A 13856-nucleotide genomic window follows, 5' to 3' on the forward strand; every position below is an offset into this window, starting at 1 on the left:
TTGGGTCAATTTCATTTGTTTTCAAAGCAAACCATTTTGCTATTCAAAGCTGCCACCTTCTTTAATGTTTTGACTTCTTTCAAATCTTTCAAAAAGACAAATCCCAACTTGTGACAAGTGAAAAGTACCAATTAATCTGAAGAAAATACTGTAAGCTAGTCCCTCCTGGGAAGGAAGATGGGGCAATCTACTTCCGTAGTGATGTTGTTGTTGTTGTTATGTGCCTTCGAGTCAGCCCTGACTCACAGCGACCCCTCCTTGGGTTTCCGAGGCAGTATCATTACGGAAGTAGGATTGCCCAACCTTCCTTCCGAGGAGTGGCTGGTGGGTACCCAAGGAGGGGTCGCTATGAGTCGGGTCTGACTCAACAGCACATAACAACAACAACAGTCCCTGTTAACAAATGTAAAAACCTATAAGTGGCATTAAACGCACTCACTACCTGTGTTTTATCCTCTCCTCAGTTACCATGTGATCAATGAATAACAGAAAGGTGAATTACAGAGTAGCTTCTATTTAAATTAGGCTTAAACACCTTCAAAGGATAAATTATTTCTACTTTCACCACAGTATTTTGAGGTAGGCTCAGGAATATACTAAGCCACATTTGAGAAGCACCACTAAATTTTATCTCAAGCATAACAATAACTTATATTTGCTCCTGTGTTGTCAGTTTTATACATAAGGGAACAATACAGGGAGAGATCTTTCTGGGTTCTACCAGACCCATGGGAAGTGTCTGGACAGACCCAATATTGCCCTCCTCCTGATCTAGAATGCTTCCCCCATCAGCAGCCTCCAACTATCTCTTTTCCTGGGCCTTCTTGGTAAAATTTTGTGTTTTTGTTTATTTGTTTGTTTGCTTTAATATGTGTGCACATAAGCCTGTATATCTTTGTGGGAATATAATATGTATGATCTACAGAGCAACTTCAATCTGGAATTTTAAAAGAAATTAAATTAGTGCACAATTATTTACTATGGGAAACCAACACCAAACTCAACTGTCATCAAGTATTTTCTAATAAACAGGGAGCTTTGGTGGTTCGGGAGCTCTGGTGGCATAATGCCTAAGGCATGTGACTGCTAACCAGAAGGCTGGCGGTTCAAACCCACCAGCTACTCCTCAGAAGGAAAGTTGGGCAATCTACTTCCGTAGTGATACCACCTCAGAAACCCAAGGAGGGGTCACTATGAGTCGGATCTGACTCCATGGCAGTGGGTTTTGGTTTTGGTGGTTTAGTGGCTAAAACACTCAGCTAGAGAAAGATAAGGCAGTTTGCTTCTACAAATGTTTACAACCTTGGAAACCCTATGAGGCAGTTCCATTCTGTCCTACAGGGTCGCTGAGTTGGAACTGACTCAATGGAAATGGGTTACTAATAAGTACCTCTTCTGTATAAGGTAAGAAAAAGTCTTTGCCCTCAAAGAAATAATAAGGTCATCCTTGCAAGATTCCAAATTAGTTATGAGCAATGAATGGGATTTTATCAGTCACATATCCTGGGAGCAGCACTGGAGCTAGGTTCTCAATGGTGGCTAGACATTAGAACCTGGAAAGCTACTTGAAAATATCTCTGGTCAACATGGTCACGAGAGACATCAAGCACAACTGTCATAACATGCTACACAAAAACACTGTTCTACATACTACTTTGGTGAGTAGCGACTAAGGTCTTAAAAGCTTGTAAGCAGCCATCTAAGATGCCACAATTGGTCTCTCCTCATCTAAAGCAAAGAAGTATGAAGAAAACAGTAGACATATGGAAACAGTTAGTACAAGGGACTAGTGGACCATGCAAACCTCAGCCTACATGACCCTGAGATCAGAAGAACTAGATGGTACCTGGCTATCACTGTCCATTCCTCAGAAAGGGATCAGTGGAGATCCTGGATAGAGTAGGAGAAAAATGCTGAACAAAACTCAAAAAAGAAAAAACAAAGACCAGACTTACTGGTCTGATAGAGACTGGTGGGTGAAACTGCCAAGATTATGGCCCCTACATTACAAACAACAAATATGAACCCCTTTGTAAATACAATACTGAGTTGTTAATGAAAGCAAATATGGGTATAGGGACGGATAGATGGGTGAACAAGCTAAACAATTATGTATGTCTAAATGGAGAGTGTATCCAAGATCATATACAGGGTTGGCAGAAAATGGGCCTCTCGAAGAGTATGAAGGGATGGACACTGGGAGGAGGTAACTATGGGGAGGAAGTGGGAGGGGAGCTACTGCATTGTAAATTTTGGTCAATGACATGAGACAAAGTATATGTGAACTGCTGTATGAAAAGTGAATTTACTCTGTAAATCTTCACCCAAATCCTAATAAAAAAAAAAAATAAAATAAATAAATAAATAAAAAAGATTATGGCCCCTAGTCACCCTCCGGGCCTAGAATTGAACTCACCTCATGGCTTCCAGCCAAACAACAGACAGGCATATAAGGTGAACATTTACTCCAGGTAGATGTACTCCTCAGAACAATCAATCATGCGAGATCAGAAGGGAAGTATTTGCACAGGGAGATAGATCAGAAGGCAGGAATTAATAGGAAAGAAGGACACAGAGAAGACCTGAGACTATGGCCCCTAGTTATTCCTCAGGTCTAGAACTAAAATCACTCTAGTGGCTTCCAGCCAAACAACAGACAGGCATATGGGCTGGACATTTACATCAGGTCAATCAACTGTGGGAGAACAAAAGAGCAGTGTTTGCACAGGGAGATAGGTTGGTGATGGGGAGGCAGGCAGGAGTGCATGGTAGGGAAGGACACAGGGAAGAGGTAACTAAGGGAGGAAGTAGAAGGGAGCTCTTACACTGTGGGAAATTGCAGTCAATGTCATGAAACAAAATGTGTATGAACTGCTATAAGGAAAATGAATTTGCTCTGTAATCTTTCATCAAAATCACAATAAAAACTTTTTTTAAAAAGTATCAATTGTAAATCAATAACTTGTGTTGATAATTTATACAGTATTTCTTGAGACTACTTTTAGAAAGAAAATACAAAGATTCTAAATACAATTTTAAAACCTGCCTAGTAAACAAGCACAATAACTTGCAAAAAATAAGAACTATTTCCATACTTTCAAGGTTATCAAAAACATAAAATTAAAAACTTTCACTACCAGAGGCTTAAAGTGCCAATAAAGCTTATTTTAAGATAATGCAAAATTTGAAGAGAATAAATCACAACACAAAAGTATCTAAAATATGTATCACTCTTCTGAAGAAATTAACAAGATACTTGCTCAGTTAGAATACTAAGTGACTGCGCCATTCCCATTATATTTTCCATTGAGGCAAAGAGAATTAAACTCTTAACAGTACAAAATCTAAACACAACTCATGATAAACAGGAAACAATGAAACTTGAAGTCGAAATGAAACAGAAGTTGTGCTGTGGCTGATCATTTCATGTTATCTAAAATTGCTGATGGTGACGGGGCAGAGAGGTAGAAATATAGAAATTTAAGGATTTCACTCATTCATTCATTCATTCAACAAGTGATTGAACAAAACAGGATTTCTGCCCTCATGGAACTGAACTTGTAGTAGAAGACATCAACACTAAACCAGTAACTGTAATTATGTAGATATGTAATTTAAAATTTTAAAAAGGTAAAGAATACCAAAACCAATACCAAAGAATATGACACTATAAAAAAATTATGAGGATGTACTTTAAATTGTCATGGGGAACATTTTGCTGAAGTGACATTAGCTGAACAATCCTTAGTTAAGTGAGGAGTATGGGTGAAGACTGATTATTCTAGTGAGGGATTCTCATGCACAAAAATCTTGAAGTGGAAAAAACCCTGGCCTGTGTGTACACAAAGGAGACCCAGTGACACAATAGTTGAAGTGCTCAGCTGTGAACTGAAAAGCTAGCAGTTCAAACCCACCAGCTAAAGATGTGGCAGTCTACTTCCAAGAGGATTAAAGCCTTGGACACCTTCTGGGGCAGTTATACTCAGTCCTATAGAGTTGCTCTGAGCCAGGATCAACTTAATGGCAATAGGTTTGGTTTAGTGTGTACACATAATAGATTTCTGCAATGAAAATAGCCCAAAGATTCACAAGTAGGAGAAAGAAATGGCCTTAAATTAACTAGTGTAGTAGATTCCATATATAAGCTTTTGGCAAGTCTGAAACAACAAAGCTCTTTATTTTTGGCATTATATCAAGATGTGTTGAGGTGCAGTAATGGTGGCTTAAGGCAGAAAGGCATTTATTGTTTACTAAACAAGAAGTCTGGAGTTATCCAGTTCCAGGGTTCATTCAGCAGCTCAGAAGTCAGGGCATTAGGTTAGAATCTCTTGTATTCTCTTGGTCCTTCTCTCATGCTTTTCACCTCATGGTTAAAGACAGCTGCTACTCCTCAAGCTTCAAATCTTCTTAGTAGTATCCCCATGAGAAGAGAAGAACTAGCATAAGCAAGCCATCCTTTGTGAATACCTATCTTTTAACAGAAAGCAAAATCTTCCCCAGAAACCTTCCAGCAGACTTCCCTCTGTCTTAAGAACTGCATCTATGTTTCAAGGCCACCTCCAGCTGTAAGAAAGTCTAAAAACCAACTACCGGGCAAAGAGAATGTAATCACCATGATTGCCTAAGACTAATGTGATCAATTTCCAGGAACTAGGCACATGACCACCCAAACAAAATCAGGGTTCTATAGGCCAGGAAGAATTACGGTTGTTGGGTAGTCAATTAACACACTCTGCCAAAGTCACCCAATAATTTTTACAGGTGAGTTATTGAAAGCTTAGGAATTGATTAATTCATTTAGTATATTTATTGATCATCTACTATGAGGAAAGCTAAGTGCTAAGTGATGGAGAAACAATGGCCATCAATCCTTGTGCAATATAGAGTCTGGTATCAGAGAAAAGATTAACCAAATAATCACACAGAGATGCATCACTCTGAGATTGCTAGAGTGAATTTAGCTGCCTTTTACAATGAAAAAAAAAATCCCTCCTTCCCTTGGTAACTCTGTGTACGACCATGCCCACATAGCCATCCCCCAATGTTCATAGCCAATACTATTCTGAAGGCTGCAGCCTCCACCATTGCTTCTAGGAATTTAGGCTAAAACCTAATCTAATCAATATAATTCTACCCCCTGGCCATAGTTATTGCATTGGCAATGGATGACCACAGTCTCAATCAGGACCAATGAGGTCCCTGGGTGGCACAAATGGTTAAACACTCAGCTACTGACCAAAAGGTTGGTGGTTTGAATCTACCAGAGGCACCTCAGAAGAAAAGCCTGGTGGCCTATTTCTGAAAGATCACAGCCACTGAAAACTCTGTGGAGTGCAGTTCTACTCTAAAACACATGGGACACCGTGAGTCAGAATTGACTTGATGGGAACTGGGTTTTTGGAAGGGGAAAGGCAAGAACTATTTCTCACTGAGTTACTGGGAATAAATATTGTTGGTGGTCTTCCACAAACAGGAGAGGATGCTGCTACACTGTGGTAGATAATGCGAAGAGGAGAAAACCGGGTCCTCAAACCAACCAACACTAAAGCTCATCTGACTTCTGAACTTTCAAAATACATGAGACAATAAAGCAACTATGTTGGTTTAAACCAATTTGAGTTGCATTTCTTGTTACTTGCAATCTCTATTACTCTCAGCTACAAAGCCATAAACAAATACTAAACCAAAAACCAAACCAACAGCCATCGAGTCGATTCCAACTCATAAAATAGAACTGTCCCCCACGGTTTCAAAGGTTGTAAATCTTTACAGAAGCAGCCTACCTCATCTTTCTCTCATGGACCAGCTGGTGGGTTCGTTCTACCAACCTTTTGATTAGCAGCCAAATGCTTTAACCTCTGTATCACCAGACAAGGGCTTAAAATAAGATTTGCTCAAGCCAGATAAGGTACCTATTTCTTAAACTAAGATCTGAAAAATAAAGAGAGAAGAGTGTAGGCTGCTGGATCAGCATTTGCAAAGGCCCCCAAAGTAAGTAGAAAAAAATTGAAAAACAGTGACTAAAAGACAATGATAGGGGTTGGGAAAGTAGGAGGGGTGTGACTCATCAGGGTTCTGTAGGCTGTGTTAGGGAGTTTAGATTTTGGCCTGAAAGCATGGCAGTTTTAGGGAGAGAGAGAGAAGCAGAAAAATTATTGTCCACAGACTGAAATTAATTCACAGATCCAAAATTATATGTGAGACCAGAATTAACTACAGTAAAACCTACTGTGTAAGGCAGAAACCAGTCAGAGAAGGAAAAGTCAAATAGTTTCCACTAAAACGAGTGACAAAAAAGTGGTAGGACTGTTGCACCCTGTTAAAGGTGGAAAACTTGTGGGACTCAGAAGAACAAAGCAGTCCCATCAAGCTTCAGATCTCACAGGTTTCACTGCATATACAACATTGTATTTTCATACAGGTTTTAATACCACAGGAAAGATTTGCTGCTGTTTGTTTTCTTGTGGTAAATACATATATATGACAAAACATTTGACCTTTCAACAGTCTTCACATGTACAGTTCAGTGGCAATAATGATGTTCATCATGTTGTTCCTGTTACCCATTCCAAAATCATAACACCACCCACCGTTAACAGAGGTCAGTGTCCCCTAAGCATGGAGTCTTCCTTTCCCCCTCCCTCCCAACCAACCATTGTTGTTATGTGCCGTACAGTAGGCCCGACTCATACGACCCCTCCTTGGGTTTCTGAGGTGGTATCACTACAGAAGTAGATTGCCCAATCTTCCTTCCAAGGAGTGGCTGGTGGGTTTGAACCACCAGCCTTCTGGTTAGCAGTCAAGTGCCTTAGGTACTATGCTACCAACCCTGTTGTTGTTTTTGTCACGAGCCATGGAGTCGGACCTGACTCATAGCGACCCCTCCTTGGGTTTCCGAGGCAGTATCACTACGGAAGTAGATTGCCCCATCTTCCTTCCAAGGAGTGGCTGGTGGGTTTGAGCTGCCAGCCTTCTGGTTAGCAATCAAGTGCCTTAGGCACTATGCTACCAACCCTAGTAACCAGTAAGAAATCTTGGTCTTTATACACTTGCCTAGTCTAGATATTTCATGTAAGTAGGATCATACAGTATTTGTCCTTCTGTGACTGACTTATTGCCTCCACATAATTGTCTTCAAGGTCCACAAAGTTTTTCAGAAACACTGTTAACTCCCCATTAAGGGAACCTCTTCTACAAGGTCCTTCATAAAGGGTCATCAAGAAAACTTGGACAGTTCTGGTGAAACCGAGCTCATGCCCTGGTATGTTTTAATCTGGGAGTTTCCTCTCAGGCTTTAAAAAAAATAGGGTGATTATTGAAAACTGGGGTTATGCAAAAGAAATCTTTAACATATTCATCATCATACCAAGCTCTCAAGAGGCCGGAAGTGCTCTTCTTGCACCAGGAAGAAGGGTGCATACGAGTATTGGTAACAGGATTGATGAAAGAGGGGAAGGCCTTCAAACGAGATGGATTGACATGGTGACTGCAACAATGGGCTCAAGTATAGCAGGGATCATGCAGCTGGCACGGGATTGGGTGGTGTTTCATTCTGCTGTTCATGGGGTTGCTATGAGTCAGAAACGACTCATCGGCACTTAACAACAACAGGGTTGAAAGTCGTAAATGATCAGGCAATGCACTTAATCCAAAATGTTCAAAGATTTGAAATGGATAACAATGTCCTTAGGTCAATATGTCAAGAAAGAGGAAAGAACATATGCCGACCCATAAGCTTTCTCCTATTTCAAGACTTCTCCATGTTCATTTTCCCCCTGCATTCCAGAATTCCAAGAAGTTACAAAGTCAAACTTGGCCTCATTAACTGAAACTAACTCTGTATTACTGTCTGTCAATACTAGTGTAATGCACTTCACACAAGTCAAGCTATTACCCTTAAAGAACTCATTGCCATCAACTAAATTCCGACTCACAGTGACCCAACAGGACACAGAACTGCCCCATAGAGTTTCAAAAGCAGTGATCTCTTTTTTTTTGGTTTCTGGTTTTGGTGTTCTGTTTTTTTGTTTTTTTGGGTTTTTTTTAATTTTATAGTGCTTTGGATGCAAATTCACAAAGCATATTTGTTTTACTTTCAACAGTTCAGTGCACATTTGATTTCATGCCCTGCCCTGATTACCATCCCAGACCATATAACAAACTCTCCTCCCCTCTGCTCCCCATGACTATCCCCTCCCTGTGCCCTTGACTACACATTCCTGTCTATCTAGTCTTTCTTCTATGTGAATGCTGCCCCTCTGGTGTCTCATGGTTGATTGCTCTAAGGGGTGAATCTCCTAAAGTAGGTGAGTACATCATCCAGGGTAGGTCTTTCTACTGTTGGGCTGACAGCCAATCCATGGGAGTGAGTCCATTTCTAGGTCCAAAGGTTAACCCAGGGCCACTGTCTTGGGGGTTCCACCAAACTCTATCTGAACAGTAATTCTGGTCATTTTTGTGTTTTTGAATTTTGTTCCACATTTTTCCTCCCACTCTAACCAGGATCACCAATTTTCATGTGTTTCCAAGTGCTCGGCATTGGTAGTCAGGCACCATCTAGTTCTTCTGATATGGGGGTCATGAAGGCTGAGGTCCTCATGGTCTACTTTATCTTTGGACAAACTGTTTCCAGATGTTTTGATTTTCTTTATTCTTCTTTGATTCAAATGAGAAGAGACCAAGAACTGCATCTTAAATGGCTGCTCAAAAGCTTTTAAGACCCCAGTTGCTACTCCCCAAAGTAGGCTGTAGAACTAGATTTTTATGTACTATGTTGTGCCAATTGAGCATGATGTCCTCCCCCAAGACTACAGTCCCAAGTCAGCAGGCCTGGTGATTCTCTCTCAATGTGTTTGGTTGTCTCTGAGAAGTTACTCCAATTCTGCCTTGCTTCTGCAATGTATGTGGCTAATTTTGTCAGCAGAATGCCACATCTTTTCCCATGGAGCAGCCGGCAGGTTCAAATCATCAACCTTTCAGTTAGCAGCCAAGTGCTTAACCATTGTGCCACCTGGCATCACTCTAGTTAACTCAAGCTCACCTATCACAGATATTGATTACAGGCATGCCAAGCTTAATTGCTTCAATTGTTAGATTTTAAAATTATGAAAGTATTCACTATAATGGCAAAGATCAGGTGATGCACTTATTCCAAAGTGTTCGAAGATTTAAAATAGATGGCAATGACCTTATGTCAAAGGGAACTCTGATGGCGTAGTGCCTAAGGCATTTGACTGCTAACCAGAAGGCTGGAGGTTCAAACCCATCAGCCCCTCCTGGAAAGGAAGGTTGGGCAATCTACTTCTGTAGTGATACTACCTCAGAAACTCAAGGAGGGGTCGCTATGAGTTGGATTCAATGCATTGCATTAGGTCAAAATGTCAAGAAAGAGTATGCTATTTGATATGCTTTCTTCTATTTCAAAACTTCTCCATTTTCATTTCTCTGTGCAGCTATACTTAAAAATAGTCCTCAGTATAGTAACAAGGATGTATCATCATTCTAAGCATTCCAAGGGTTCATTTCCCTTCACAGAACTCAATCCTGAATGTCTGGAGACACTCACCTATTATCCTGCCAGTGATTAGCAACACACAGGCTGTGTTCTTTTCTAAATAGATAGTCAACAATGAAAATCCTACATGCTTTCTATGAACAAGCAACAGATTTGAACAAAACCAAAACCAAACTCTGCCATTGAGTTGATGCCGACTCATAGCAACCCCCTTTGGGTTTCCAAGGCAGTGGTAAATCTTTACAGAAGTAGATTGCTCCATTATCCTTCTGCATAGTAGCTGGTGCATTTGAACCACCACCCTTCCTGTTAGCAGTGAAATGCCTTAGGCACCACACCACCAGAGCTCCTTAGATTTGAACAAGATGACAGCATTATAACTCCCCAAAGAAGTCCATCAGAAGTTCAGATGTGCCTTGACAAGAAATACTAAAATGAGGTGTTTGTAAAGTGTCCAGCAGAGCTCCTGGATTTATCAGAAATAAATTCTAAATAAATAACAGCTATCATAATCACCTCATGTAGCCAGTTTAATTAACAAATGATTCTAAGACATCCAAGAAATAGGAAAACATTATTCCTAAGATAGCCCTCGTAACTAGTAAGAAAAGAACAATGCAGGTAATCTGCTAAATGTTACCATGAATCACATTATGGAAGAATTCCCATATTAGTAGGGGTTTGCAGTAGGAAAAGACGGTTTCTTTAGAAAGCAAAATAATTTTAAAAAGATCCTCTAGGACTAAGTGTTGTTGTTATGTGCCATCAAGTCGGCCCGACGGCACATAACAACAACAACAACAGGACTAAGTGACCTTTGTACACAAAATATAAAATCAATGTTGTTGTTGTTATGTGCCATCGAGTCGGCCCCGACTCATAGCGACCCCTCCTTGGGTTTCCAAGGCAGTATCACTACGGAAGTAGGATTGCCCAACCTTCCTTCCGAGGAGTGGCTGGTGGATTTGAACCACCAGCCATCTGGTTAGCAGGCAAGTATCTTAGCCACTACGCTACCAGAGCTCCCATAAAATCAATAGTCAGTTTTATTGTTCTGCCCACAAGTAAAGAAAACCTTAGTCTCCTATCAATGATGCTAAAACATCTAGTTGCAACATATCATGGCATTCTAAATTTTTCAAAACAGAAAATAGATTTTTATAACTATATTTCAAAGGAGTGTCTAAAGAAAAGTTGAGGCACAAACAGCAGAAGAGAAACCAGATGATTGGGACCTTCTAAAAATTAAATTTTTATGTGCTTCCAAAGACTTCTCCAAAAGAGTCAAAAGAGAACCCACAGATTGGGAAAAAATATTTGGTAATGACGTATCTGACAAGGGACTTATCTCTAGAATTTATAGAACACTCCAACACCTCAATAACAAAAAGACAAACAATCCAATTAAAAAATGGGCAGAAGACATGAATAGACACTTTACCAAGGAAGATATTCAAGCGGCCAACAAACATGAAGAAATGCTCACAATCATTAGCTATTGTTGTTGTTGTTGTTGTTATGTGCCGTCGAGTCGGCCCCGACTCATAGCGACCCCTCCTTGGGTTTCCGAGGCAGTATCACTACGGAAGTAGATTGCCCCATCTTCCTTCCGAGGAGTGGCTGGTGGGTTTGAACCGCCAGCCTTCTGGTTAGCAGTCAAGTGCCTTAGCCACTATGCTACCAGAGCTCCCATCATTAGCTATTAGAGAGATGCAAATCAAAACAACAACATACCATCTTGCTCCAGCACTAGTAGCAAAGTTCAACAAGACAGAAAATAACAAATGCTGGTAAGGTTGTGGAGAGATTGGGACTCTCATGCACTGCTGGTAGGACTATAAAATGGTACAACCATTGTGGAAAGCAGTATGGCGATTCCTTCATAAGTTGGAATTAGAAATACCATTTGACCCAGCCATTCCATTACTAGTTATACCCTAAAGAAGTGAGAGTCATGACAAGAACAGATAATATACACACCCATGTTCATCGCAGCACTATTTACAATAGGCAAAAGATGGAAACAACCTAGGTGTCCATCAACTGAGGAATGAATAACCAAACTATGGTACATACACACAATGGAATACTATGCAACACTAAAGAATAATGTAGAATCTGCAAAACACAGCATAACGTGGATGAACTTGGAGGACATTATGCTGAGTGAAATAAGTCAATCACAAAAGGACAAATATTGTATTAGTCCATTATTGTAAAAGTTAAGGAAAGGTTTATCTATAGAAGGAAATTTTCTTTGTTGGTTACCAGGGGTGGGAGGGGAGGGAAGGGATGGCTGTTAGAAAGATAGAGATAAGTATTCATTTGGGTGAAGAGAAGAGCAATGTACCAAATGTGTGTGACCAAATGGCAGCACTGAGGATGAGAAAGACATAGAGAGGTACATGGGAGGTACAGAAAACAAATATGAACCCTTTTGCACATACAGTACTGTGTTGTCAGTGAAGGCAAACATGGGTATATGAGTGGATAGATGGGTGGACAGGCTGAACGATTAGGTATGTCTAAGAAATGGGGAGTGTATCCAAGAACACATATAGGGTTAGCAGACAATGGTCCTATAAGTTTATGTGAATGATCAGAATTTCCAGGTGTATAGTAGAGCTCGGAAGGAAGATGGGGCAATCTAGTTCTGTAGTGATACTGCCTCAGAAACCCAAGGAGGGGTTGCTATAAGTCAGGTGTGACTCGACGGCACACAACAACAACAACAGTAGAGCTGAAAAGGGGCAAGGTTGTGGTAACTGTTTGGTCATAGCCAGCTACCCAGAGGGACCAAGCAGTTGAACCTGCAGGTTTGGGAACATAGTCACAGGGGAAAAAAGAAAAAAAATACATATATATATATATCTCAAGTAGGGTCATGAATACCCAAACCAAACTCACTGCCATCAAGTCGATTCTGACTCATATCGACTCCTTGAGGCAGAGCAGAACTGCCTCATAGGGTTTCCAAGGCTATAAATCTTTATGGAAGCAGACAGTTTCATCTTTCTCCCACACGGTGGCTGGTGGTTCAAACTGCTGACCTTTTGGTTAATAGTCAATTGCCTTGACCACTGTACCACCAGAGATTCTCATACATACAAACAGACAACATAAAAAAGGCAAAATATTTTCAAAAAGATGGTGATAAAGGAAAAAAAAAAAAAAGTAAATTTATCTTAAAAGCCTAAAAAGCTAGTATAAAAATCAACACATGAGATCCTCTGAATATTCATATTATGCATTAATATTTCCTATACAAACCAGATAGCTTTACAAAGAAAATTAAAATTTAATGATGACTAAAATTTATCCACGTTATCCAAGAAATGTTAAGGAACCTGGAATTCCATAAGCTGGCATTGAAGATCTTGTGTGAAGCAGTAGCATCATACCTAGACAGATTGCATTCTGGTCCAATGTCCATCCCTCCCACTTCCTAGTTATATGACCCTGGCTAAATAATGCGACCTCTCAGACTCCCTTCCCTTATAATGGAGGTAACAGCTATCCCATTAGGTCCTGGAAGTATTAATTGCGATCACGTAAGTGTTCAACCTGTGTCTAATGTATATATAAGAGCTGACATCATTACCTTCCAAGTGGATCTCCTAGAACTAACTCTCATCAATTCTCAACCTCTAGATAAAGACCTCAAGTGGTGCTCTGGAAGCCATAATTATCTTTCCCGGACCCAGTAAGGGGTTAGGAGCCCTGGTAGTGACTAAGGCACTTGACTGCTAACCAGAAGGCTGGCGGTTCAAACCCACCAGCTACTCCTTGGAAAGAAGACTGGCCAATCTACTTCTATAGTGATAGCACCTCGGAAATCCAAGGAGGGGTCGCTATGGTCGGTTCTGACTCAACGGCAGTGAGTTTGGTTTTTGGTTTTAATAAGGGGTTGGTGGTAGACTTCACAAGTTTCATGATAGAGATCTGGGTTTAATTCTTGGTCAACATACCTCATACACATCCACCACCTGTCTGTCAGAGGTGGCTTGTATGTTGCTATGATGCTGAATAGGTTTCAGTGGAGCCTGCAGACTAAGACAGACTAGGAAGAAGGGCCTGGCGATCTACTTCCAAAAATCAGCCAATGAAAACCCTATAGATGACAACAGTTCAAGCCCACTGTACACAGAGTCACTATCCGTCAAAGGCCAAGTCAATCGCAGTTAACGATAATAACAGAGGAGTTCCAGTAAGATGGTGGACTAGGCAGAAAGACTGCACAGACCTTCTTCAACAAAGAAAAGGGAAACCAATTAACACAGACACAGAAGATAATCCTGGACCCCTGAGCCTTGAAGGGAAGGATATAGAAGTGGACTAAACC

The sequence above is a fragment of the Orycteropus afer genome, unplaced genomic scaffold (assembly GCF_000298275.1).
Source record: "Orycteropus afer afer isolate SDZICR_OR568_19922 unplaced genomic scaffold, OryAfe1.0 scaffold00027, whole genome shotgun sequence".
Lineage (NCBI taxonomy): Eukaryota > Metazoa > Chordata > Mammalia > Tubulidentata > Orycteropodidae > Orycteropus > Orycteropus afer.